Source organism: Drosophila subpulchrella, chromosome 4 (genome assembly GCF_014743375.2).
Source record: "Drosophila subpulchrella strain 33 F10 #4 breed RU33 chromosome 4, RU_Dsub_v1.1 Primary Assembly, whole genome shotgun sequence".
In the NCBI taxonomy this organism is placed as follows: Eukaryota; Metazoa; Arthropoda; class Insecta; order Diptera; family Drosophilidae; genus Drosophila; species Drosophila subpulchrella.
In genome coordinates this window covers 686,130-713,030 of record NC_050608.1, presented here as the reverse complement: position 1 = coordinate 713,030, position 26,901 = coordinate 686,130, and the positions used below count along the sequence as shown (strand labels likewise).

Below are 26,901 nucleotides of genomic sequence, written 5' to 3'. Positions count from 1 at the left end.
CTCCATCCGCACGAAGCGTAGTGCTGCTGCGCCGTATCCCTTTATACGAGTACATAGAGACTTACACACTTATGTGGATGTGTATTCTCATACACTTGTAGACACAAATATTGACTTGTACACTTACAAATAGCTTCCGCAAATTTACTTCAATGGATTGCTCTCCGTTTAGATGGTCTTATGGCTTGGTCTTGCTCTTATATTAAAATTTCAATATTTATAGACACCTACATATATGAAAACGAGTGTAGCTTAAAAAAATGGTATCCTCTTCGCTGTTCTACATTCGTATTCCCAAGTAGTCATGCGACGCAAAGGGCTAGTAGCAGGAACCGAAAATAAGAAGTGAATAAATAACAAATTAGTTTCGGCAAGTGCGTAAGTTACAGCCCGGATAACGGATGTTATTGGGAAACGGCCAACCCGTTTATCAAAAAGTGAAGACATCGTATATATTTGTCAATGAATGTAATGAATGCAAGCCCTCACACAATCTATAGAATTGTTCACGTGATTTGGAGCAAATTTAATATGGAGTTAGGCACATTTTTTTCAAAGCCTAATATGTATTTGGTTTTAAATTGTCAACTTCTAAAAATTGTTATTAATAATATTAAAATACATTTGCCTTCGGTTTGAGGTGAAGAAATATCGATGCTTATCGATGTTGCCTGTTTCCATAAAAAAAATGTTTCACATCTACATAGATTCCGTCACTCTACTTTTTGCAAATTTATCTACTGAGAGAGGCACGTGAGGCCAGTCAGTTTGTCCCAAAACGTTATTTTAAGGTCCTGAAAGTTCTAGACGATGTTAAACAGCTTAAAATAAGAAACTTTAGTTTTAACACTTTTGGAAAAACTCGCTAGTTTGGCGGGAGAACACCTATAAATAGCTCAATTCTGTACTTCCGTAACTTGTGAACTATTAAAGCTACAGGCTTGTGCTATATGTCTTTAGAAAGGTGTTTTGAAATTCTTTGTACCCCTTTCCAACACGATTTGTCTAGATACCAACGTTTAAAAATTATGGGCACAATTTTTTTAGCTTTGTTTTTGATTTCTCAAAAACGGCCCTAACGATTTTGGGGCTATCCTCAAAGTGTATAGCCCTTGAGATTCCTCTACTTTTGACATACGACTCGTTGTCGTAAAAAGTCACGTTTTAAAGTTATTAACCAACAAATATTGTTACATTTACCAGTTCAGAACTTCTAACACTGCCTGAGAATTTAATTTTTTTTGGTATCCAATCTTTATCACTGTGGGCGGCAGTCCACGTAGTGACGAAGCGCACCAGGAGGGTGTGGAAGAAGTGAAAATCTACTGTGATCGTCCTATCGTTACGAGTGATACATCAAACGAAAGGTATCTTAAAAACTAAAAGAGGACCAATACCTTAATTAATTGGGTTGGAAGAAAGTGAAAGTGTAAAAGTGAAAATTTTGAAAATTTGGTACTTTGGGGCCGGTGGGAATAAATACGCCCGGCTTTTAACCTAGTTGTATTCTCACTTAAAGCACGCGTCGAATGACACCTCAATCGGATGCTCCGTTCAAAAGTAATAAGCAAAACAAGATTTTGGGGGACTTCTCAAAATGAAAATTATATTTTGTTTGTCAGTTTGTTCGCTTGTCAGTTTGACCCGAATCGTTATTTTAGTATCCCAAAAACTCTAGACGATGTTAAACAGCTCAATATAAGAAACATAAGTTCTACCACTTTTACAAAAACTTTCGTTAGAAAGGTATTTAGAAATATTTTGAAATTTTTTCAAATTGTGAAGGAAAGACAAGAGCTAGATGGCGCCTAAAATTACTCCTGATAAGAGCGAGACAGCAATATCCGAACTCTACAAAATTAAACAAGAAAAAAGCAAAACATGGCGACTAAAATTATTTCGAGTAAGAGCGAGAAAGACATATTATACTTGGTTTTAAAATGATGACCAGTGAGTAAATGTCATCGGACATAAACACTTTGGCAACTTATCTAGTCTGAATTCTATCCTCAAAGTGTTAATTATTTATAATTTTTTTATATTTTATTTTAAACAATTTCTTAACAATTTTTATGGTCTACACATATATTATAAAACTATTCGATTTCGGAAATTTTTCCCGTATAATCCCCGGTTCAAATCCCACGGCGGGTCACTTACACACAAAAAAATCGTTGTAAAATCAATTACTTATTGGTGAAATCTGCCTAAAAAAAGTAGTTTACCCATAACATTTTGAAATGTCCTATAAAATGTTCTTCAAGAACTTAAATAATTTTTTTACAATTTTAATTTTTGTTATTACTTATAAGAATTATTTACATGAATGTTATTTATAGACATTTTCACAATTAGTTAAATTTACTCTTCTGCTTTACTACTACATAAATGCCGAAAACAACAACAATATATATGAAAAAGAATTTTAAAGTTTTGCTACGATTTTAATCGTTATGTCACTATTAATCAGTCCAAGGAATACAACAAAAGAATACATGAACATTTCTTACATAGTTTCTCACTATTTTTATACCCGTTACTCGTAGAGTAAAAGGGTATACTAGATTCGTAGGAAACTGTGTAACAGACCGAAGAAAGCGTTTCCGACCCCATAAAGTATATATATTCTTGATCAGGATCACTCGCCGAGTCGATCTAGCCATGTCCGTCTGTCCGGATGAACGCTGAGATATCGGAAACTATAAGAGCTAGGCTATTGATATTTGGCTTGCAGATTCCTGAGCTCAGCAATGTGCCATGCCCACTCTAACGCCCATTAACCGCCCAAAACTGTGGCTTCTGCAGTTTTGATGCTAGAATAACTTTAACTGAAATGTATGGTTCTCATTAATACCTATCGATTGACTCAAAATCGTAAGTATGAACGTGGATATCTCGGAAACTATCAAAGATAGAGAATTGGGATCTCAGACTTAGATTTCGTAGCCTTGTACGCAGTTTAAGTTTGTTACGCGAATATGCCACGCCCACTCTAACGCCCACAAGCCGCGCAAACCTGTGGCGCCCACAATTTTCATGCTAGATAACAAATTTTACCTGAAATGTATTCGTCTGTATAATGTAATGTATACCTATCAAATGATCCAAAAAAAAATTTGCCACGCCCACTCTAACGCCCATAACGCCTAAAACTGTCTACCGCCGGTAGGTGGCGCATTTCAATCTCGCTTTGCTGCTTGCATATCTCCATTTCCCTTTGGTCCCTTTAGCTGAGTAACGGGTATCTGATAGTCGAGGTACTCAACTATAGCGTTCTTCCTTGTTATTGCTGAATATTATTCAAAAACACAAAATAATAGTTTCTCACTATTCTCATTGCTGAATACTATTAAAGGAAAAAAAATGTCGTCGTTCGCTGTCCCTATCGGTCTACTTTTGTAGAGACTATCGAAAAACCTATTATTTAGTTGGTAGTTCGTAGGTCTTTGAGTAAACGTTTTTCGCGTTACACTACTTCTACGAATTAGTACATATAATATTCCAGTCAAATCGAACACTTTCCCTGGTGCTCACAGCTTCAGTTGGTAGGAGAGTAATTTAAACATTGTAGTAATTTTTGAATAAATCGATTTTGTGTTTCTCTCTACTTGTTACTCATTACTTTAGGCCAACTGTGTCCGATTTCGCTAAGTAGGCACGTGGTTGATTGTTGTGAGTTCCAATGTGCATATAATAAATATTATTTTCCCCCTCTTTCAAACGCCACAAAAACACCCAAAAGGGCATAAAAAACATCCTGGTGCAATAATGAATTTTCAATTGAGGTCCTAACCTTCTCATGACATGTGGCCTTCTCTATTGCTTGAGGCGGTCATTGTTTACGAGCGGTGGTAGTAGCCCTAATGCGGCTGCTCAAGCACGTGCTGGCATTAAAAATGAATACAGCTCGAAAGGACCAAAGGGAAAAGTCCACAACTGAGTTCTGCAGACGTTTTTAAAAGACCGCTTTCCACTTTGCAAATTGAAGAACCACTAGGAATTTGACCAGATCACGTTTACCAAAAATACTGGGTACTTTAGGAAAAAGGGGTTCTAGTTTTTAGTATTTTTTCAGAATAAGCGCGTTTTACTGAAAATACCTTACCAGGGCTTCTGCGTGCCGAAAATAATTTATGCTTATGTTGTTTTTTATTCTTTTATTTTCTATTGTTTGCTTTAGACAAAGGTCTCGACCACTTAAAATCGCAAAAGTTATTCAAGATTTATTTAGTACACTTTTTATTTCAGTTCATTACAGTCATTAAATTGTTATAACCAAATAATAATCAATATTTTGCAGTTCAATCGAGATTGCATACCACATACAGCAAATCAGCTTTTTTCACTAATACGCCACCAAACCGGGGCGCTATAGGCTAGTTGGCGAAATAGGCTAAGTGGCGCTATAGGCTAGGTGTGTAAGTGAAAAAATAATTGCTTTAAGCATATCTTAATCGCTTTCGCACTCCTTTTAGCTAATGGTTTCTCTTGTTTCATTTAGTATATAGTTTTAAGAATACTTACATCAAAAATCTACTGATCGGACCGTTAGTACCCAAGATATAGCGTTTTAAAGCTACTCAACTCTGGGTACTACAGCAGAAAACTTCAATCGCCGTTACCTCGGAACACTGCTTTCCGAAATGTAAGGTATATCGGTGGTGCCACAGAAATCGCAGAGCGCTAAACGGCGGTAAGTTTCATATGTACTATAGTAATTTCTGTGGTACCCCTGCATGTATTCTTGTTTAGGATGTCTACTCGAGTCGATCTAGACATCTCCTGAGCACACCAATATCTGATACAATCGGACTATTTAACAAAAAGGTATAAGATATTAAAAACTACTCCCTGAGAAAGTAGGATTATATTTAAAAACTTGCAGAGGGTATAATGATCTTAGTCAGAAGTTTAACTAACTTGACTACTTAACTACTCTCTGAGGAGGTAGGATTATTTTTAAACCCTTGCTGAGGGTATAATGATCAAAGTCAGAAGCTTTCAACGCAGTAAAGGAGACCTTACCCTTTATGTATATTCTTGATCAGCATCACAAGACGAGTCGATCTACCCCTGTCTGTCCTGTTGGGAATATCATTCTTTAAATATTTCAGAACTTCGAATAAAATTTAAAAAAAAACGGACGATTATATTATGTAGCTACCTTAGGAACGATCGGATAATTAAAGGGAAAATAATTATAGCTCTTTATTTTTGATCATGTTTTATTTTCTACTCCGGTATATAACATTTTTTAACATTTCAGAATTACGAATTCAATTTAATAAAAATCGGACTACTAGGATCGAAAAATTAATGCAAAATAATACAAAGACCGTTATATTTCGTTTTCGGTAAACATAAACGGTAATAAATGGAAATTAAACATTATCCTAACATATATTTTTTTAGTTCTCTAAAAAAAAGCAATGTTCTGTATAGTACATACAATGCTCACATGGGATCGACCTGCAATTGTGTAAAAACTTCGGCTTGCCGAAGTAAGCTTCCTTTCTTGTTATATAATGGTTTTTATACCCGGTACTCGTAGAGGAAAAATAAAATAAAAACAAGAAAGGAAGTTAGCTTCGGCAAGCCGAAGCTTATATACCCTTGCAGCTATAATTGTTAAATTATACTCGTATCTAAAAAAGGTTTGCCCTCTCTAACTGTCACATACCGCTGCTGCTATATCTCTACCTCCCTCGCAATCCCTTTACATGAGTAACTGGTATCTAATAGTCGTTAGCGTGTTCCCCTAATTTTAATTTTTATACCCTTGCAAAGGGTATTATGATTTCCGTCAGAAGTTTGCAACGCAGTGAATGAGACGTTTCCGACCCCAAAAAGTATATATTTTCTTGATCAGCATCACTAGACGAGTCGATCTAGCCATGTCCGTCTGTGACTATATCATATAGCTCCCATAGGAACGGTCGGAAAATTGGTGGAAAAATAATATGAAACAAATTATAGCTTCGGTGTTTATTGACATATTATCTCATACTATTGGGAATATCATTTTTGTATTTTTCAGAATTTCGAAATAAATTTAATAATTATAACTGCAAGGGTATACAAACTTCGGCTTGCCGAAGCTAACTTCCTTTTTTGTTTTTTATACTTTTTTGAATTTATAAAACATTTGAAATAATTAACTTTAAGACACAAAAAAAAAAGTTTGAACACAAGTTTTTACATATAAATAAAACCTGGTACAATGTTATATAACCCCTTAAAAATGTGGAGTGGCAGAAAATATATATTTACATATGTGACACAGAGTTAACTAGAAAATCGCTAACAGTTGTCAGATCCTTTCTGTCTACCTAGGGATGTGGACGGATCAGAGGGCTCTTACAAATCGCAGTTCAAAGGGAGCTTTGCCTTTGTGTTTATGTCTGTTTTGTTACTGAATGCGCTTTGTGTGTTTATTGTTTGTTTGTTGATGGTGCACTTGTTTGGTCAAAAAGCCGCAAACAAAAGGCTGACTGGACCGCGCATAGCTTACAAAGGACTACATTTTCTGCTCCGTTTATCCGGCAGTCCAGACTTCCATCCGCCGACAGATTTATGTTTTATTTATGCCTGCTTATGTTTGTGCATTTCTATCTAGCACCAGCCATCCCTTAGAAAGACTCGCACATTTTCTCTCGTACACATATACTTAAGGACATACAGGACTCCTTTTATTACCGTTAGGTCTGACCATCCATTAGTTAGAAGCTTGCAAGTGCTGATCAGTGGCGGATCCAGGATTAATTCGTAGAGAAGAGTTAAACAGGTGTGTTATTTGTATTGTACATATATATCAAACAAAAACACCTCTTTACGAGGTAAGGGGTCGTGACGATCGCACCTTCAGCATACAAAAATTTCTGGTATAAAATTTTGTGACGAACAATGCTTGTACTTTCGACTTAATGGACACACTTTCTAAAATGTTTTCATTCTTTCCGCTTCAGCAAAATAAAAACAAGAAAGGAAGTTACCTTCGACAAGCCGAAGTTTGTATACCCTTGCAGTTATAAGAAATAATCAATGTTAGTAACACTATGTTAAATTTTTAAGGATTGTTGCTAGCTTCAGTGATATTTGTGTAAAATTAAATTAGTAATGCTGAAAAGTTTAAATATTAAAATATCCCAGAGTAGAGAAAAATACGATCAAAACCAACAAAGCACAATTTTTTTAAAATATTTATTTCATTAATTCTCTGACCGTTTCTTTGACAGCTAGATGTTAGAGTCGTCCGATTTTTAATTAAATTGAATTCAAAATTCTTAAAAATACACAAAATGTTATTCCCAATAGTATAAGATAATATGTCAAAAAACACCAAAGCTATGATTTGTTTCATATTATTATTCCACCAATTTTCCGATAGTTAGGCGACATTTTTCGGTGCAAGTCTGAGCTCTTCTACTTGACAGTGGAAATCGAACAAGGGAACAATCGAAAAAGGAAGGCGCAGAACCAATAGGTTCAGTTTGATTAACAAGATCCCCTGTTATCGGATGGTAGATGGTGGATGTGCTCTTTGGGAATCGGAGTTTCACATTAGAAAATGGGAGGCGGAGAACAGGTTTTGTTTGATTAGCCACAGGTCTTCAGATCAGATGTTATCGGATGGTAGATGGTGGATGTGCCCTGTGGGAATCGGACTTTCAAATTGGTCAAGAATCCCAACCGTTTCGAACGGATGGACTCTATGGGAAGGGAGTATAAGGCGATGTTTTTCGGTGCAACTCTGAGCTCTTCTTCTTGACAGTGGAAATTAAAACATTCACTACGAAATCGTAAACTATAAAATACAGGGAACAATCGAAAATAGAAGGCGCAGAAGCAACAGGTTTGGTTAGACTAGCCAGATCAGCTGTTATCGGATGGTAGATGGTGGATGTGCCACTAGAGGAATCTATATATCAAGATTTAACTCTCTAGTTTGAAGTTTGTGGGCTCTAGAGCGGGAGTGCCACATATAATCACGGCGTTCTTGTTAAAGGACGGACAATTTCAAGACTTGATATCTTATATCTATTTAAATTTGTTCAGAGTATTATCGAAGAGCATTCTTTACTTGTACAACAATAATACTAGACCGCCAAGAAATTTTTTCACGTATACTCCCGATTGCTGGCGTATATGCCGCCCATTTAGACACTCATTACAAATTAAAAATACATAAATAGGCAATATAGATCACGCACGTTACATTATTCCTACACCCAATTTTACCCCAAAAGTTTTTAAATCAAGTTAAACAATATTTTTAGGCTCAAACCAGGGTCAGACCACGTCACCGCCATCAAGTCCTTTTGTGATTATTACACTTGTCGCACCCCATTGGGTTTAGTCACGATGTTATTGACTCACCCTGCAGATTACTATGTTTTCAGAAACCGTCAGTGTCTGGTTCATCATCTGCGATGTACTTATTCTGTCAACTTTCCTGGTCATCACGTACATGCAATGACATTTTGTGGCTTATTATTCTGGCTGGTTTCCTTACCGTAATCTCCCCAATATAACAAAAGATTCTAAAAGGGGATGAAGTTTTTCTAATACCATACTGATTTTAGTCACCTAAGCTACTTTTATAACAGATCTAAAGCTTACACTTCGTTCGATTGTGTTCGAGTACAGGTCAAATTCATATAATACGAGAGTTGCTATATATAGTTCTGGCCTAATAATAAAAATGCGAATATTGATCACCAAACTTAGTTTAATTGGTTTTCAAAGTATTCTCAAGCAAGATTTGTACTCTTTTGCATACGCTCAAACCAATTGTCGAAGCACTTTTTTCACTCTTATTACACCTTTTTCTCATGATGTGCGGGAATATAAAATAGTCATTGGGTGCCAAGTCGGAGCTGTACGGAGTGCTCGCATTGATCTTTTTTTTAACTTCTCCGAAAACTTCACGCAAACAAATTGTGGTGTACCACTCATGCCACATGTCCAGTTTTGACGAACAAACAGGCGACCATTTGCTTCAAACAACTTTTGTTGGATTTGGCTCGTCTTCGAAGACCCACACGGTCGATTGTTGTTTTGTTTCGGGCTCATAAGCACAGATCCCTGATTCGTCTCCTGTGACGTAAACGTCTTTTGAGAATAGAATTTTTTCAATATTGCGATTGTCAAATTGTGCGGAATCTAACGAGAAAAAACCTTTTTTGCGGCCAGGTGTTCATGCGATATCGAATGTATGCTGGTGGAAGAAATGTCTAAGGATGCCTCTATCTCATGGTAACATGTGATATGACAATATTGCATTATCGGCTGTTTTTAGACGGCCTTCGTCTTCGCGCGAGCGTCGTCCACAATTCCTAATACGGCTAGAAGTGACCCAGGTTAGAAACTTAAATAGCAGCCCTCGTAAGTTTGTGCCTACACTCAATATACATCCTAAGTTACGTTCGGTGTACCTTTGAGTATGTGTCTCTTATTGAACGATGTTATTAAGATCAATTAGGATTTTCTTTTATATAAAAAAATCATATTGAATCGATAAAAAAACGAGAGAGACCGCTACGGTCGAGTGCCTCGACTTTTCCCTATATACATACCCGTTTCTCAGATAAAATTCGAAAATTTGGTATTTCGAATTTCCTAAAACTGTGACGTTGTGGACGGTTTGAAGTTTGGGGTAGGAATATATAGGTAAAATCCTGCTGGATTTTGCAACGCTAAGTCTTGGACTACGAAAAAGTACGGATTTGGCCGACCTGTGTGATTAGAGCATTGGGTAAATCTCTATGGGCCACAAAATGATGCTATTTGTGGGTGTTAAATTGGGCATGGCACTCGGCTGAAGCTAGCATAGACATCATGCGCTCGAGGAGGAGTTGGTTTAGAAACTATACAAAATTGTTCTTTTCTATTTAAAATGGTTGTATTTGTATTTATTTTTGCTTCGTTTTCTTTTTAATAGTTAAGCCACTATTAACATAGTTACGTTTTCGAAATGTGTGTAGAAAAATAGTTAATTAACTATTAAAAACACATACCCTAACGTAAAATCTTCCATACAAAAAAGTATCCAATAATAACTTTTCTCGTACACCTAAACTCGAGGCATTCGACTTTAGCGGACTTAACCCGTTACTTGTAGAGTGATAGGGTATATTCTATTCGTCGGAAAATTGTGTAACAGGTAGAAGGAAGCGTTTCACTTCAAAGTTTATATATTCTTAATACAGATCACTAGCCGAGTCGATCTAGTCCGTGTGTCAGTTGTATTTGACAAATAAGAAAAGCTAAATGTACACTGAATAAAATACAAGGGTGGTCAAAAGTATTTTCACAAAAAAAAAGTTAAATATATTCATAATTTGAACTTACATCTTGTTAACTTTGGCATCAATGGAAAGGTAATTTAAATGCCGTTTGAATGATACAATACATTTCTTAACACATTCAGTACTTATTGAAAAGGACGAATTTGTGTGAAAATGTCCTTTTTGAACTTTTTTCCTCGACTTGAAAACTTAAATTTTTTGACGCAAAAAGTTTCTTCAAACAAAAATAATAGTAACTGCAAAAAGAATTTTTCAAAAATCATTTTGCTTATATTTTTTATGATTTTTTGAAAACGCTTAGAAACATGCATTTTAGCCATATTTTTCTCTTTTTCATACAAATTTTTTCCGACAGTGTCAACTTTAAAAAATCATAAAAAATATAAGCAAAATGATTTTTGAAAAATTCTTTTTGCAGTTACTATTATTTTTGTTTGAAGAAACTTTTTGCGTCAAAAAATTTAAGTTTTCAAGTCGAGGAAAAAAGTTCAAAAAGGACATTTTCACACAAATTCGTCCTTTTCAATAAGTACTGAATGTGTTAAGAAATGTATTGTATCATTCAAACGGCATTTAAATTACCTTTCCATTGATGCCAAATTTAACAAGATGTAAGTTCAAATTATGAATATATTTAACTTTTTTTTTGTGAAAATACTTTTGACCACCCTTGTATGTGAGCGTAACGAACTTTTGTGATTTGTGAACGTGGCTCTTGGATGAAGCAAACAGGCGTTTCAAAGGCACCAGTAGAATCACACAGAAACACGCACTAAAAAAACTATGTAAAATCAAACAGCCCCAACCTATTAAGAATAGGCAATGCTCAAAAAATTGTAAACAATTTTATTGATTAATAAAAATTGGGTTTTTAATTTCATTTTTTTAACCTTTTTTTGTATAAGTTATAATACTAAACGTGGATTTTATCTTACCACAAAGCTACCGAAGAATGATTTTCGTTAAAGAAAATAAACAGACTTAAATTAACAACATTTTCGAAAATAGAACATTAAAATTTTCTATTATACTCGCTTGTTTGTTTAGTTTGTTTGTTTTAAAAACTGACTTTACGTGGTTTACAAAATTTTTTTTTTAAAACCCACTGAGTGCGTGGGAATATATATAAGCTTCGGCCAACTCACTTGCATTTTTATACCCGTTACTCGTAGAGTAAAAGGGTATACTAGATTCGTCGGAAAGTATGTAACAGGCAGAAGGAAGCGTTTCCGACCCCATAAAGCATATATATTCTTGATCAGGATCACTAGCCGAGTCGATCTAGCCATGTCCGTCTGTCCGTCTGTCCGGATGAACGCTGAGATCTTGGAACCTATGAGAGCTACGCTATTGAGATTTGGCGTGCAGATTCCTGAGCTTCTTACGCAGCGCAAGTTTGTTTCAGTAGAGTGCCACGCCCACTTTTACGCCCACAAACCGCCCAAAACTGTGGCTCCTACAGTTTTGATGCTAGAATAAAAATTTTAACTTAAATGTATTGTTCTCATCAATACCTATCAATTGACCCAAAAAAAAGTTTGCCACGCCCACTTTTACGCCCACAAGCCGCCCCCAAACTTCAAAAAATCGTAAATATGAACGTGGATATCTCGGAAACTATAAAAGATAGAGAATCGGGATCTCAGACTTAGATTCCGTAGCTTTGTACGCAGCGCAATTTTGTCACGCGAAAATGCCACGCCCACTATAACGCCTACAAACCGCCCAAGCCTGTGGCGCCCACAATTTTCATGCTAGATAAAAATGTTTAACTGAAATGAATTGGTCTCGTCAATACCTATCGATTGATACACAAAAAATTTGCCACGCCTACCCTAACGCCCACAACGCTTAAATCTGTCTTCCGCCGGTAGGTGGCGCATTTAAATCTCGCTTTGCTGCTTGCATATCTCCATTTCCCTTTGGTCCCTTAAGCTGAGTAACGGGTATCTGATAGTCGAGGTACTCGACTATAGCGTTCTCCCTTGTTTTTAATCAACTCTTAATATATGGAGGTTTTTAAACTTACCCACTTCTTTTATTGCTGCCCAATCATTGTAACGATATTTTTTTTAATAATTAGCGTCTACTAAGCCATTTCTATATGTCGTCTCTGTAACGAAAAGTATAGCATGAGTATAGTTTAAAGTCATATATTATTAATATACCTTGTACAAGCTTAAAAAAATTTGAACGCATAAAAAAACGTAATTTAAGGTTATGACAAGATTAATTTTTTCCCAATCGAACCGCTCTTAAAAAACTGCTTTGGGCGGTACAGATAATCAAACAAAAACATCTCTTAACAAACCAATTGGGACTAACTTTTCTGCTAAGTAAACACACTTTCCAAATTCTCAGGACCCTTTGTTACCCTTTGAACTTTAGCCATTTCTAGCGTTCTTCCGCTAAACCAGAGGGGTTTTCCAAAAGTTGTGGATCAAATGCTTTTAGCTCAATCGTATAATACGATAAAAAAGTCAATTTGATGTTCTTCGTATCAGAGATTTTTTGACATTCAATTGTACACACTGACACCTAAATAGGGGCATATTGAAGACGATATTTTTTTGGGTGTAGCCATGTCCGTCTGTCTACTGTCCGTCCGTTTGAAAACTATAAAAGCTAGAAAGTTCGGATTCCGCATGCTGATTCTTGAGCTTCTGCGACAGCCCAAGTTTATTGCTACACCCACTCTAACGCCCACAAACGCACATACGCTCACGCTAAAGCCTGTCTATGGCCCACATTTTTAAAGATTTCGTAAAAGTGTAAATACAATTATCAATATCTATCTGCATGATAAAAATTGTCCAAGTTGGACCATTCATTAAAAAGTTCTAGTTACCTGGTCAAAAAGTGCGCCAGCACGTTTGTTGACAATTCATGGATGCTCGTTCATAAAATTTGATCGAAACCTTAGGGTTGAGTTCCGAAGGAATGGGATCAGTTTAAGAACATTCGGGCTTAACTTGAGACCATGAAAATATAAAAAACGAGGAGAACGTGTACATGTTCTAGTTCTTCTGGATGCCTGGTAGAGGTGTATTTTAATTTCCTTACTTTTCTTTTGTTATTGCTAAAGACTTGAATGTATTTTGGTTACTGCTAATAATAAGCAATTGACACAAATAATACACCAATCGAAAGGTATACTTCATAAGGTCGTAAACGCTTCCTGTTACCTGTTACATACTTGCCAACGAACCTATTTCACCCCTTTTCTCTACGAATAACGGCTATTAATAGTGAGATGTAAGTGTTTTGTTTACTAAATGTTCATGTATTTTGTTGTTTTGCTTTCTCGGCATTTGGATGGAAACACCACAATCAAAATTGTAACACAACTATTAATTGTTGGTCGAACGTATACTATTTGGTCCAACCCCTTTCGCCAGCACCTATGCTTGTATTCTTTTCATATCTTCCTTTCGCTTGTTGTGTGTCCAGCTTATGGTTGAATGTACTTTCAATGTAATTCCTAACGCCGTCTCTCCATATGGTGTGTCCGTAAAAAGGAAATCTTTTTCATTACTATTGAATTACATGAAATGTGACCACTCGGACATTCAATAAATTTTGTATGCGTGCTTTTTTAAATCATCCATAGCAACAGAAGCGACCAAGAAAAATAATCAGATTTATAGTCCCAATGCGGTGTAATTGTGCAGGAAGAAAGGTGTTGAAGTATTGGACATCTTTGTTAAATTCAGTTTTATTGTACCCCAATAAAATTTCTAACATGTAGAAAAAAGTGCGTCTTTTTAAAAGAAATCAAAAAGTTGTACTTTATACTGTTAATATGTACTTTTAAAAATTAGCGAACCTCTTGCCAGTAAAAATAATCATAATAAAATACATTTATTTGGAGTAGTAAAACAAGGAAGCAAGTTAACTTAATTTAAACGGATTTTAAAAAGCAAGGAAGCTAACTGAGCTCTTCCGAAATCTATGTACCTTTTCAGCTTAAGCCATATCATGCAATTAAAATAATACTTATTATTCTAACGTACTACTGTGCCCAAAAAGAAAGGTGAATTTGTTTTTTCGATTATAGTGGTATTGTGCACTATGAACTCCTTCCACACGGCCAAACTGTTAATAAGGAATATTATTTGAGCGTTATGCATCGATTGCGTGAAGCAATTTGACCAGAATTATGGACAGCAACAACTCTTGGCTTTAGCATCACGATAATGCACCGGCTCATATTTCACTCAATTTCGTGGCCATTTGGATTTGGCTCCGTGTGACTTCCGGCTATTCCCAAAACTCAAGAGACCACTCCGGGGAACCCGTTTCGAGTCGATTGAGGAGCCGAAGTTTCTATACCCTTGCAGGTACAGAGCTTTCCAATTCGTAGAAAACTAAAAACTAATTGCAGAAATTTTAAGACAATGTTCCATTTCAATTCACTGCCGTGTATGTTTACCGAAAACGAAATAGAACAACCTATGTAATATTTTGACATTAATTATTCGATAGTTCCCTTAGTAGCTTTATTTAAAATTCTGAAATATTAAAAGAATGATATTCCCAAGAGTGAAGCTGATATGTCAAAAACACCGAAGTAATAATAAAAATAAAAATTTAAAAAAAAATCCATTTTTTCCGATTATTTCTATGGGAGCCGTAGGAATTCGGACGACTATGTCATATAGCTTGGATGTGTTAGTTTGTCAAAGCATTTGAAAAGTGCAACTATTTATCCTTCGTTTAAAACTGAGGCTCTAAAGATAAAGAGTGTAACTTTTTAAATGCTTTGACGAACTAACAAACTAAGAATCCGTTCGTCTGTAATTGCAGTTTAAGAAAGCCAACCAATTAAAATTTTTACACTTTGAGGTCCTTTTTCTCAGAACCCTTGCATAGGGAAATTTGGTGAGTAGATAATAGGGATTCAAAGCGAATAAATTTTTCAGCAACCATCGATGTAAATAAATAAAGGTCCACTTTTGTAACACAGTGTAATTATACCTTCGTTATTTTTGATCATATGCCTTCTTCTCCGCACATATGAAATATTTTAGAACTTCGAATACAATTCTTAGGAAACCGGAAGACTATATCATATAGCTGCCAAAGGAACGGTCGGATTGTTAATGGGATAATAATCATAGCTTCGATTTTATTATAATTATCTTTTCTTCCCCTGAATATAGCACTTTTCTTATATTTTAGTAATGCGAATTCCGAATTCCGATCACTTTTATGATCACTTTAGAATACTTGTCCGATCCGTCTGGTTGCAACCTTTATACTAACTACTATATAAAAATGTCTTAAGATCGACTCGTCCAGTAATTCTGATCAAGAACATACTTTAAGGGTCGGAAACGTCTCCTTCACTGCGTTGCAAGCTTCGGACTGAAATCATAGTACCCTCTTCAAGGGCATAGAAAGCATAAAGATGATGTCATGAAATATCTGTCTGGCGCCCACATGCTTAAAGTTCTTGTAAAATTAACAACAGAATACACGTCAGTCGATGACCTCGACTGATACCCGTTACTCAGCTAAAGGGAGTGCGAGGGAGCTCTTTCGGATTCGGCATGGATAGGTACGCAGATTCTGGAGATTCTTGCGTAACGCAAGTTTATTTCAGCAAGCTGTGGCGCCCACATTTATAAAGATATCATTTTAAAAAACATTTTATTTTATTTCGCTTGTCAATACATATTTTTATTAGTTCATAGGTAATGATTTTACGCCCGTATCTAGCCAGAACATTGTCAATGAGGTAACGCGATTAAATTAGAGTGAAAAGTGTATGAGTAAAAGGTGTAGGTGTAGAGCGGGCGAGAAATAAGAAGATATTAAATATTGTATTTAATAAGTGAGTCAGGGCTCTTGTATGTTGTAGGTATGATCTTCAAGTTAGTTTACCACTGATGACTTTAGTCAATAGTTTTCAACAAAGTAAAGGAGACGTTTCCCACCCTATAAAGTATATGTATTCTTGATCAGCATCAATAGACGAATCGAACTAGCCAAGTACCAGTTTTAAAGCTATCTAAATGTTTTGAAAACTCTTCTTCTTTGCATGTAATATAAAAGTTAAAAAAAGCTGAATCGGACAGCTATATCATATAGCTTCCATAGAAATGACTGGAAAATAATAGTTCATATTCTTTTCCACTCGGAGGTGTACCAACATCTTAAGATTTCGCAATTGTAATTTTGTACGTAAAAATCGGACAACTAATTCATATAGCTGACATAGGAACTATTGGTATTTTATACACAAATCTTGATAAGATAGCTTAATATGATTCAATTTGCAAGAGTATATAAACTTAATTTCGAATCTTTCAGAACTACAAATGATTTTTAAACGATTGACAATGAGGTAATGCTGCTTATTAAACACATCTGAGCCACATCTGCTCTGCATATGCCTATATCCACGTACTTATGTGTATTTGTAACATGTGCTGATCCGCGGGGTGGGTGTGTGTTAGGGGGTCAAACCACCTACTCGGGTGAAAAGTAAAAAAATATATTTAAATTTAAGACATTAGACAGAGTAAAAACAAATTAGGAAAATTAATAAAAAATGTCTGTCCGTCCGAATGAACCCAGAGATCTTAAAAAACTAGAAAGTTGGTAAAAAGCATACAGATTGTGCTGAGGTCTGTACAGCACCCAAGCCGCTAGGGGCGCTATAGGTTAGGTGGCGCTATAGAGGAAGAAGATAGGTGGCGCTATAAGCTAGGAGAAAAAAGCAGAGTTGCTCTAAGCATATATCCATCCCTCTCGCACTCCCTTTCGCTAAATAAAGGGTATCTAATGGACGAGGCCATCTACTGTAGCGTTTTATCTTGTTATATTTAACTTCGGGATACCTAAGTTTCTATTCTCTTTCAGGTCGTTCTCGTGTGAGCTTTGTAAGTACAAAGCTTTCTTAACTTTAGAATACTAAAAACCAATTTCAGAAATTTTAAGATATTATTCCATTTCAATTAACTACCGTACATTTTTACCGGAAACGAAATATAACAGTCTTTGTATTATTTTGACATTATTTATCCGATCGATCCTATGGCAGCTATATGATAAAGTCGTCCGACTTAAAGTTTTAATTTTGTACATGTTCCAAAAAATATTTTTGTGGAAATTTCTATGGGAGTTATGGGATCGCAATAGAAAGAAGACTTTTGGGAAGGGGTTACCCAGATAGCTTAAAACTGACAGCTTCCGTAAGAACGGACAGACAGACATGGCTAGATCGACTCGTATAGTGATGATGATAAAGAATGTGTATACTTTATGGGGTCGGAAACGTCTCCTTTACTCTCTAACGGCAAATGTAAAGCAAGAGCTTGCCAAGCTACTGGGTAAAACGAATCTGTTGAAAGGGTAATCTTATAATTCGGATTCGGGTACAATGTGTTGCCACTTGCTGATCCAATAACATAGTATTCACGTGCGAGTGTGTTGTAGTGCTTTAGAAAGCGTGTGACGATCAGCAAGTAGATTGAGACTGAGTCGGAGACTGCAGCGAAAAGTGGTTTGGTCCCCTCCGATTCTTTAAGTCGCTGGAATACTGGCAATGCATCATTTTGCGTTGGGCAAAACCTCAGTTGCAGCCGCAGCATCAGCAATGGTCACAGAGTCGTTGACTTTAGCTCAAGCTGTTTTCCTTTTTGTGTTCTGTTTGTCTCTTTTTCTTGGGGAAGCGCAGTCATGTTTGTCTTCTGCTTGTTTTATTTTTGCAGCCTTGTGAGAAGGAACAAATTTTACGGACTTTTGTAAAAGAAAACGAGAAACATCGATATAGTCGAGTTTCTCGACTATCAGAGAGGCTAAGCAGCACAGCGACTGTTTCCGATATTATATTCTAGCATTCAATCGATCAATAGCACCTCTCAGCGAGCTAAGAGTCGTGACGATTGCAACATACAACAGTTCTAATATTACATGTTGTGACCAAAAATTCTTGCAAATTTTTTTTATACTGAACTGAGTCAGGCTGCACTTTTAATCGTGCAATTACTTGCAAAATCACATTTTTTAGACAAAAAGTTGTATATATTAAAAGTTGAGGAATCTCAATAGGAAATAAGAAAATAGCCAAAAAGTGACAAAAAAAATTTTGTGCTATAATTTGAAACTATTTTCCTTTAAAATTACCTTTCAAAAAAAGGTATAGCACGAATCTGTATATTTAGTCTTTTAAAAATTATAACTTTTAAAACCGGGCTTGGTATGCACTTTTAGTATTCGCGATTCGTCACTACGTGGACTGCCGTCCACAGTGAAGATGCTCCGACAAACACATTAATTTTGGTCGACTCTAAGTTTGTATGCTGTACATACCGTAAGAACTAGACAAAATCATAACGTGTTCTAACTTGAAGTTGACATCCCAGCGAATAAAACCATTGCAAAATGCATGGAAAATTGGATTTATAGTATAAAAGTCTACTAGTTCAGTTTTTTTGGCCGATAGAAATTACAATTTATTCGCAGAAGGAGAGAAGTAAAGTAAAACAAGGGAGAACGCTATTGTCGAGTACCTCGACTATCAGATACCCGTTACTCAGCTTAAGCGACCAAAGGGAAATGGAGATATGCAAGCAGCAAAGCGAGATTTAAATGCGCCACCTACCGGCGGAAGACAGATTTAAGCGTTGTGTGCGTTAGGGTAGGCGTGACAAATTCATTGTTCAATAGAATAAGTTAGCCGCGCACTTTGCTCTCTCTGAGCGCCGGCAGTGCTTTTCTCTTTGCCGCTAAGTTCGGCCGGCAACTATTTACATACACACACATACACGCGTAAAAACATTTCGCACTGTCTGGCTCTGACGTCATAGCTTTTTTTCTTGGGAGGTTTGTGGGCGTTAGAGTGGGCGTAGAAAAATTTTTTTTGGGTCAATCGATAGGTATGGACAAGACTAATACATTTCAGTTAAAATTTTCTATCTAACATTAAAACTGTAGGAGCCAAAGTTTTGGGTTTGTGGGCGTTAGAGTGGGCGTGGCAGTCTACTGAAACAAACTTGCGCTGAGTAAGAAGCTTAGGAATCTGCACGCCAAATCTCAATAGCCTGAATCTCATAGTTTCCGAGATCTCAGCGTTCATCCGGACAGACGGACAGACGGACATGGCTAGATCGACTCGGCTAGTGATCCTGATCAAGAATATATATACTTTATGGGGTCGGAAACGCTTCCTTCTGCCTGTTACATACTTTCCGACGAATCTAGTATACCCTTTTACTCTACGAGTAACGGGTATAATGAGTGGTGATCTACATAATCTACATAATCTTTGATAACAAAAATAAAAATATCGAAAATATTAGTAAAACTATTTAAACAAATAAACATTTCATAATTCCTATGATTTTCTTTAATAGTTTTTTCGATTACAAAGTATTATTGATTGTCGATTTTAACGACGTTAAAACCAAAAGTTTAACAACACTGCCTAAGAAAATAACATGAACCTCTTTACGTTGATCAACACTGAAATTCAAATTTCAGGCTCAATTCTGTTATTGGCCTAACAATGCAAAGCTATGACAAATAAAATTAGACTTATTTTACCATGGAATTTGTCGAGATATGGCTTGTTTGGTTCGTATGAACGGTAACTTTAAAGTTGTGCTCGTCTCCATTAGTGGTCGGATTTTTTCGAGTTCTTACGACATCAACATACATTCACTAAACTGTTAAAAAGTTCCACATTTTCCAAATTTGGCGATCTGTAGCTCACAATATACTCAATATATACTTTTTATTTATTTGGCAAAATTAAAGGGTGACATAATAGTTGAAAGCTAAAACATATATCACCTAAATTAGTTAGGCGCAACTTGAGATATAATAAAAAACACAAGGATACCAAAGAAATTTTCTTTAAAACATCTTTAAAGGAAAAATCTTTCTTTTTTAAATATTTTTGATTTTTTGAGGAGTGCGTACACGTAGTGTTGTGCTGTAGTGAAGTTACAGCCTTTTGAGACTTGGCTATTAATAGCTATAAATGTTTTTCCGCAAATATAGTAGGTTTTTTCAAAAGTGGAAAACTAAAGTTTATTTAATTCAGCCGTTTATCGCCATCTCGAATTTCCACGACGATAGATTAACGTTTTGGGACAAACACAAACTGGCAAACAGAACCAAATTTTCACTTCGAAAAGTTCGCGAAAATCTTGTTTAATAATAATAACTTTTGAAAGGTGCATCCGATTTTAGTAAATAAGGTGTCATTCGACGCGCATTGTCAGCAAAAATGCAAAAAAGTCTAACGAAATAGCCCGAGCACCCCACCGGCCTTAATTTAAATTTAAGATTTTATAACTTTTACACATTTACGATCTTTCTTTCAAACGATACCTTTCGTGCTGTATCAGTCGTTACGATCGGACCTTCACAGCAGATTTTCATTTCTTTGTGTGAATATAGTAGTCCTGGAGTGCAGTCTACAGTGATTATCTAGTGGACACATTTGCGGGGTTATCGATGGGAAACTTGTGTTACTGTCCCTGCATAGTTTTTGCTTGTACAATTTAATATTGGGTCAGAAGACAAATGTCATTGTTTTTAGAGAACGATGTTTCGCTGCCGCATTGTTTTGCACTCGAGAAAACGAAAACAAAAGCATCGTCTGTTGCTTTGACGCTGAATGGATGGAGAAGTGGTCTTCTAGTCGGAAGAACAAAACAGTTTTTTGTTTCCGATTTGTATATTGGCCTGACTCTCGTTACGGACTCCAAGATTTTACTTATTTTTGCTTGACTACAAGATACCGCGTTTTTTTGATAAGCAAAGCATCAAGTTTCACTCATAGAATATTTAACAAGTAATATGATAGAAAAAATAGCATTACAAAAATTGGCAGTGACAGTACCCACACGATAAGGTCTAAAATCCATCTGTTTTCTCAATTCTGAAAAATGTTTTAACTTTGCATAAACTTTAAACTTAGTATCTTATGTGAAGTATAATTTTAAATAAATCTCAGCCAAGATAAATTGTCCATAAATTGACCCAAGCTGAATGTGTCATTTGTAACCGAATTTTCAATGTCCTAATAACATTCACCATTAAGTTAAGTTCTTAGCTAGAGGTAAATACTTTTTTCTTGGAAAAACGGATAAACTAGGACTATCAACAAGGCAATGTCTGAAAGCCTAAGTTTATATATCCTTGCACCTATGAGGAAAAGTCAATGCTACTAACATCTTTTTTATTTTTTAAGGATTGTTGCTAGCTGCAGTGATATTAAACACATTTTACATTTTCTTTCATCTATGTTAAACAAAACACATCGATACCCTTTACTCTGTTTGTAACTTAAAATAAAATAAAATTCCCTGGCATTTCTGTTGGCGTGGCACTCACCACCGATGTCAGCGCCACGGCTCCAAGCGGACGGTAGCGGTACTACTGACCACGCCAATGCCTGTTTAACTTTGTTAGTCATAACATTTAAGGTAACAAAGCGTTCTCTGCCTTTAGATAGGTACTGATTAATAAAATCAATTTGAAATTACACTGAAAGAAAATTATGGGCGTTTGTGGGAGTTAGATAGGGCGTGGCACTCGACTGAAACAAACTTACGCTGCTTAAAAAGATATAGAATCTGTATGCTTAATCACAAATTTCTAGCTTTTGTACATTTTAAAATCTCTATCTCATACGAGACAGACGCACAAGGCCAGATCGACTCGGCTAGTGATCACTATCAAGAATATATATACTTTGTAGGGAATCGCTTCCTTTTACCTGTTACATACTTTCCGACAAACATAGTATACCCGGTTACTCTACGAGTAACTGGTATAACAAGAGAGAACGCTATAGTCGATGGCCTCGACTACCAGATACCCGTTAATCAGCTAAGGGGAGAGCAAAGCGACTGTTCTCAAGACTGCACAGATTCCTTGATTTGCCCACATTTTTTACGGATAGTCTGATTTTAACAATTATTAGCATGTAGATTGATATTGATAATCAAAACAAAATCCCATCTACACTTGCCACAAAATCTAACAAAACTTGGGCGCAAGACGGTTTTGGCTTTATGTGCGTTTGCGTAAGAGCGCAAGAGCCTTAAGAATCTGCATACCCAATCCCAACTCTCTACCTTTTATGGTCTCCGAGATCTTAGACTTCATAAGGACGGACATGGCTATCAAATCAAAAACACCGCTCAACAAGGTAAAAAATACAGACGATCGCGCCTTTAACATAAAACAGTTCTGATACCAACTTCTGTGACGAAAAATTATTTTATATTGAGTAGATAAAAAATCTAAGTTTTGCTTTTCCGGTTTCCCTAGATTAAATCCTCCAAATTTAACCTTTTCTACTTTTGCCGCAGTGTTCCTGAACCAATCAACTTAAAAAAGGCCCGAGAATTGAACAAAATTAAATACCTTTCTATCGGTGTATTACTTGCTTCGATCGAACTATCGCAGCAGACTTTCAATTTTGCGGCTATATATAGTGGTTGCAATTCGTCCTTACGTGGACTGCCGTCCACAGTGATATATATAAAGTAATGTATGTAAAAGTAAAATCAATTTTATTTTTTTTAATATCAGAATTTTTGTATTTTGCAGGTGCGATCGGCACGACTCGAATAGTGAGTCTGATCAGAAAAACATATTCCTTTGGGATGGACACACTTTCTTCACTGCTACATTCTTTTCAGGTAATTCAATAAACCGTGTTAGTTATTTAGTTAGTGGCGTATATAATAATACCTAGGGTTGAGAGTCTGATATTTGTTCCCTGTGGGGGAGACAGAGAAATCTTTGTAACTTTGTCTAGTAGTTACATATCTCTGTTTCGTTCAGATGCAGCTTAAAAACGCAAGGAAGCGAAAATTGTGGTCCGGTTTCTTCAAAACAATGAAATTCAAACTACTAAAACTGGCCCGATTGCGATTGCACAGGTTTCTTCGCTCATTTTGCCAACCAGACTTCTTTCGTCTTGCTGAGCCTCCTAGCACACCTTTCTTGTTTTATTTTTATTGATTTCTTGGATTCGCATTCACCTGTTGTTATTTCGAGTGTGTTGTTCCTTTTTTTGTTGCATCGGCGTAAAAAAAGCAACAGCATTAGCGTCGACAATACAACTAGTTTTCCGTGCTGCATTCCCGTCGACTGTCGTCTTATGTCGTCCCGGCGGATCGACGCTATTTGCAGCATGGCTATGTGGATTCGGACTTTATCTATATAACCCAAAACATGTTTTTCGCTGCATTTTCTTAATAGACAGAGACTTGCAAGATCTATGCTTTTTGAAAGGTATGCACATTAGGACAGACATTACTTTTAAGCTTTAACTAATAAACTTTCAGAACAAAACAGAATGACGATTATCTAAATACGTTAATCAGAATCTGAAATAAATGTTTTGCAGACTCTGTAAAGATTTTTCAATATAATATTGAAATAAATGTTGTTTGAACTACAATGATGAAATAACTGTTTAGTTATAGAGATATTCCTAAAGAGGGGCTATGCCAAACAGATATATACAATGTATTCACTAGTTCGTTGTTGCACACATGTACATCTGTTCAGGAACCCTTACATCGAATTCGCTTGGGCCATTTAATATTAATATGAGAAACATATCGGACAAATGTTAATGGATTGGGACTCCTCACTGCTAGAAACATACACACATAGAAATTCATTTCTCAAATGCACTCTAAGGGTATTCCGAGCTTCGGTCCCGAAAGCTAGCCTTTCTTTCTTGTTTAGTTCGTTGCTGCTAATTTTTTTCTGTGGGCCAGTTTTGCCAGATCTCTCAGGCAGAACTGGATAAACAACCTGTCATGTTGCCCCCGTACGTACTCCCCAAGATGAACTTAATGATCGTGCGTGCAAATGGGTAAGCGCTGTGGATCTTTTAAAAGTGCATGCTGTATTTCTGCAAATAAATGACTATTGCAGATACTGGCGCAGTTGATAACATATACTTCGACGCATACGGTAATACAAACTGTAAGACAGGAACCGCACAATGCCCAAGCAGGCTTTTTTAACGAACTGAATGAGACATTTGATTTGTAGGACAAAACCTCGTCCCAAACCTTACTGTCCCCTTACAAGTACTCTCTACTGCTGTTGCGGAATATGTGTTCGCGCTGTTTGAGTGCATTTTAAAATGGGCAGATCCTGGATCGGAGTTAATAGCTTCAGTTCTTTTTGCGAGGGCACCCGGGTTTCAACAGTAGGTAGTAGGCAGGAGGGCGGCGGGGCGTGCATCATTGTTTCCTTTGATTGTCTCTTTGATGTAACCGTGGACCTTATTATAAACGCGGCGGATGTGTCACGGCACCTTTCCTGTCCTTACGGTCTCCAGAATTTATGGCGTTCCACGGTGACACAACCAGTAAACAAACCTAGCAGACAATCGAAAAACGATAGCAAAAGCAATAGCTCGAAGGACCGAGTATGCATGACTGCGATGCCATTGGCATTACGCCGATACGAAACTAGAAACTAGAAAGTGTGAGCCCAAAAGCTCCATTGGGGCTCAAACTTAGGTGTATACTTCAGAAGAGAGAAATGTACGTGGAATATACGAATATACCGAATCGCACAGAAATACTTTGGCAAGTACTGCAATATTGTTGCGATTGCATTTAAATCTACATACATGCACGGACGTACAAGCACATGCGTACTCAAAAACCAGTCCACTCCGAGCCAGCGCATACAAGATCTCCAACTCCTTTGAGCCAGCTACTGATGAGATACTCCTCCCTTGTCCCGACTCCTCTTCGAGCAGCGCGAATTTCGATTCCAGTTCCGATCGCGAACAGCCCCTGGCCCCCTTGCCCCTTGGCCCCCTTTCCAAAGACATTCTCGCGTGGCAATGCACCTGTCGCGACCAATGCTTGTATGCTGCAGCAACCGGCACCAGAGACCACGATGAATCAGGCAAACTGGCCGGGCCACAGACTAAAGATCTCGGGGCATTGGGAGAAACAATGCCAAACGACGTGGCAAAAGGAAACATTTACGACCATCATATGGGGAATTTGTATATTGCCCCTGCGGAGGTACGCACTGTACTCACCTTTCCTCACAGAACCCGGTTGAGATTGCGCATCTCTGAGTTGTACTCCTTGACTAGGTGCAACAAAGACTGCTTTGTAAGCCGTTTGCATGTTAGATATACTTATAGAACAAATATGTGTGGATGATGTATAAATTATCGTATGGCACTTTCGAAAATTCACATTATATTACTGCGTCACATGTAACTAGGTTCCATAATGCGGCTCGAGGATTTCGCGTTTCGCTGCCCCACGACACTTCGAAGAACCTGGGATCATGGCACAAGTTTGGATACGCCTGGGAGCACGCTCAGAGGCACAGTATCGTATCTACAAATCAATGTTGGGCACTGCAAGGGTGTCCCTCGTCAGCCTGGGCGCTAAAAGATTTTACTTTTCACCTGCTATTCGTCTGTGAACTACCCACTGGCGGTTCGTACTTAGTTTTGTGTGCGTCTCATTTCCCGTAATAGCACTTTTGAGTCAGTATCCTATCTGCAAGTGTGGCCCTACGAGACGCTTTCATTGTGGCATAACTCTGGGCACTCGAGGAATCGATTCAATGGCATTTTGCACCAATAATGGGCTCTTGCACCACATTGCGCTTGGGTTTAGGCCTTTGTCCTACCGCTCGGTGTTATCGATGCAGGTGTTGTCACCCACTAGTGACAACAAGTGACGAACAAGTGTTGGAAACGCATGCACCACCGGTGCTCGGGCCCTGACGGACATTGTACTGAAGGCATTTGCAGCCAACACAAAAACACAAACACACCGCACAGGGCAGGGCACAGGCACATTGTTCACATGCACTGTGTTTCTACGGCTGTCTTGCTGCCCCTTCTCCAGAAGAACACTTTGGGCACTCGGATGCTGCCACCAAATCTCCGCAATCAGCACATGGCGGGTTCAAAAACAAACACCATCCTGGCCAAGTCGAGCGAAGCTATGCAGCATGAGGTTGGCATAGGGTCTTTAAGTCGGCACGCGCTCGTGGAATGTGACCCAAACCACAAGTGAGACGGCAGAACGCGCGTTTTGAAGCACCACCACTGCGTAGCGATGTTCAATAGTCACTGACTAGTCACTAGGTTGTCTCCGCCCACGGTGCGCAACTGGTGCGCTCTGAGCGCAGTTTTCAGTTTGAATGTCGTCGGTTTCCCGCGGTGGCTCGTAACGGACGTGTCGGCACGCGTAAGCGAACGTAAGCCACCGTAAGCCAGTTAAGAGGGAGATGGCAACAACGTAAGTGTCAGTAAGAAGCGAGACATAAGATATCTGCTCCTTGCTCTCCGAGAGCAGCGCGCTGCGAGAGAGCGAGAGTGAGCGACGCGACGCACTCACTGGAGCTGCGTAGCACGCGTTCTCTTAGCTTGAACGAGGTTCTCTTCGTCTTCTCCAAGAGAGGCACGTTGAAAGGCGGCGGCCAACGATTTGGCCAATCGCCGGGCAGTTTTCTGGCCACCCACGCCCCGCACACAGTTTGGCATTCACGCGCATGTCCAGTTTTACAGCAACTGCCTGCGAGTTCAATACAGTTTGTTTCTCCTCAATGAACAGTG

The 26,901-nt window shown here is 37.5% G+C and overlaps 1 protein-coding gene across 2 annotated transcripts in view; it reads right to left on the bottom strand.

The window, feature by feature from the left end:
* LOC119549524 (transcription factor SOX-6) overlaps nucleotides 1-26,431 on the bottom strand; it is a 68,829-nt gene extending 42,398 nt beyond the window's left edge. The window contains exons 1-2 of one of the 2 annotated variants that reach the window (XM_037857684.1): nucleotides 25,360-26,431; nucleotides 12,337-12,420 (exon numbers count right to left, since the gene is read on the bottom strand). The gene's annotated coding sequence lies outside the window, so the exon portion shown is untranslated. Of the gene's footprint in view, nucleotides 1-8,376; nucleotides 8,396-12,336; nucleotides 12,421-25,359 lie in introns of those variants that run through there. The other variant, XM_037857763.1, reaches the window with a different exon arrangement.
* Between the last annotated feature and the right edge of the window lie 470 nt (nucleotides 26,432-26,901).